The 2,500-nt window shown below is 58.3% G+C and overlaps 1 non-coding gene across 1 annotated transcript in view; it reads right to left on the bottom strand.

Moving 5' to 3' along the window:
* LOC126221714 (small subunit ribosomal RNA) overlaps positions 1-231 on the bottom strand; it is a 1,909-nt gene extending 1,678 nt beyond the window's left edge. Inside the window, exon 1 of the ribosomal RNA XR_007543287.1 lies at positions 1-231. This exon is cut by the window's left edge and continues 1,678 nt beyond it. This is a non-coding gene — a ribosomal RNA (small subunit ribosomal RNA).
* Positions 232-2,500: the final 2,269 nt, after the last annotated feature.

The following is a 2,500-nucleotide window of genomic DNA, read 5'->3' as shown; positions in this document are numbered from 1 at the left end:
CCGATTGGTTTTGATCTAATAAAAGCGTCCCTTCCATCTCTGGTCGGGACTCTGTTTGCATGTATTAGCTCTAGAATTACCACAGTTATCCAAGTAACGTGGGTACGATCTAAGGAACCATAACTGATTTAATGAGCCATTCGCGGTTTCACCTTAATGCGGCTTGTACTGAGACATGCATGGCTTAATCTTTGAGACAAGCATATGACTACTGGCAGGATCAACCAGGGAGCTGCGTCAACTAGAGCTGAGCAGCCGGCCGCCCGGGAGTGTGTCCCGGGGGCCCGCGCGAACACGCAAGCGTCCGCTCAATTATTCTGCAAACAGGAGGAGGCTGGGCTCCCCTGCACGATACACCTCGAAACCCTCTCAGGTCCCGGCGGCGCGCAGCGCCGTCCTAAGTACTTGGTCGGGTTCGAGAGAGGCGCAATCGCCCGGAGATAGGCGAGTAGACGCTTTCAGTGCGACCACCCGTGCTCCCAACTGAGCTTGCCGCTGCCGACAGAGGCCCGGGAGCGTGCTGTCGTGGTGTTGCCGGCGGGAGACAACACGCGGCCACAAACAGTGACCGGGCAGCTCCAACGCCAGCGCCACAGAGGGGCAGAGCCCCACTTGGGTGCCAAAGCGAACTCTCCCAGCACAGCGCACGCGCCAACACATCCGCACAGCTGCGATACAAACCACCTGCGAGAACCGCGGGGGCGACCGAGCAGCAGACGGCGTCGCGGCGCCGAGTGCCGGGCGGCGGCGCATCCTCAACGCACACAGTCCTCAATCGGACCAGCACACTGCAGATGTCCACCGCGCTTCGCACCGGGCCCGGGAGGACCCACTTTGGCCGCACGGCGCCGCGCGCTGGGTGCGCCGGCACGCAGATGCGCCGCCTGCCGCCTCCGTCAGCCGGCGCGCCTGCCACTGGGCGCCCCCACCAGCCGGCTGCCGCGCGTGCGCCCACGCAGCGCGCGGCCAGCACGCCGGGCGCCCCCCCCTCACCGGCCGGGGACGGTCCCACCCAGCCACCGCCGCGTATCGCTTCATACCCACATGCCCACTCACGTTCGTGGGTATGACGGGTGTCGCTGAAGCAACCGGTTAATACCTGTACCGATCGTCGATATCAACGATTCACCTCCAGCGCGAACAACCGCGCAACAACGGATTTCCAGTTCATTTGCGTAACTTGGGCAGCAAACGTAGACATCCATCTACATTTGCGACTTCTACGAGTCTTGCATGCCTGGATGTTGTGTGTCACGACGCACTCCATCAGCATACATACACGCTGCGACGTGTGCACGAAAGAACACGTGGAAGGTGGCCAGCGTACGTATGCGAATGCCATTGCACAGCTGCGAAGCGCATTCAACACGCGAACTCCTGACCGACGAGCTAGAGGTGACAGGAGGGGAGGGGGGGGGGGGGGGCGGGGGCGATATACGTCCTATTGCAGTACACAATACAGTGGATAGCGGGACCATGTGGAAAGTAAGCAACACTCGCAAGATGTGAGGGTACGCACCGTAAAATGAATCAATACGCAGAACACCACAGTGTGCGCGAAGTGAACTATGTTGAGATGGTTGCAATTAGGCAACGCTACACGAATTCCTAGATTCATATAACTAACAATTACAGGGCAGGTTAAGGCGCAACGTGGGTTAGGTTAGGGCGCAACGTGGGTTAGGTTAGGGCGCAACGTGGGTTAGGTTTGGGCGCAACGTGGGTTAGGTTAGGGCGCAACGTGGGTTAGGTTAGGGCGCAACGTGGGTTAGGTTAGGGCCCAACGTAGGTTAGGTTAGGGCGCAACGTAGGTTAGGTTAGGGCGCAACGTAGGTTAGGTTAGGGCGCAACGTAGGTTAGGTTAGGGCGCAACGTAGGTTAGGTTAGGGCGCAACGTAGGTTAGGTTAGGGCGCAACGTAGGTTAGGTTAGGGCGCAACGTGGGTTAGGTTAGGGCGCAACGTGGGTTAGGTTTGGGCGCAACGTGGGTTAGGTTAGGGCGCAACGTGGGTTAGGTTAGGGCGCAACGTGGGTTAGGTTAGGGCCCAACGTAGGTTAGGTTAGGGCGCAACGTAGGTTAGGTTAGGGCGCAACGTAGGTTAGGTTAGGGCGCAACGTAGGTTAGGTTAGGGCGCAACGTAGGTTAGGTTAGGGCGCAACGTAGGTTAGGTTAGGGCGCAACGTAGGTTAGGTTAGGGCGCAACGTGGGTTAGGTTAGGGCGCAACGTGGGTTAGGTTAAGGCGCAACGTGGGTTAGGTTAGGGCGCAACGTGGGTTAGGTTAGGGCGCAACTTGGGTTAGGTTAAGGCGCAACTTGGGTTAGGTTAAGGCGCAACTTGGGTTAGGTTAAGGCGCAACTTGGGTTAGGTTAAGGCGCAACTTGGGTTAGGTTAAGGCGCAACTTGGGTTAGGTTAAGGCGCAACTTGGGTTAGGTTAAGGCGCAACTTGGGTTAGGTTAAGGCGCAACTTGGGTTAGGTTAAGGCGCAACTTGGGTTAGGT

The sequence above is a fragment of the Schistocerca nitens genome, unplaced genomic scaffold (assembly GCF_023898315.1).
Source record: "Schistocerca nitens isolate TAMUIC-IGC-003100 unplaced genomic scaffold, iqSchNite1.1 HiC_scaffold_225, whole genome shotgun sequence".
In the NCBI taxonomy this organism is placed as follows: domain Eukaryota; kingdom Metazoa; phylum Arthropoda; class Insecta; order Orthoptera; family Acrididae; genus Schistocerca; species Schistocerca nitens.
This window is presented reverse-complemented; position numbering and strand designations above follow the sequence as displayed.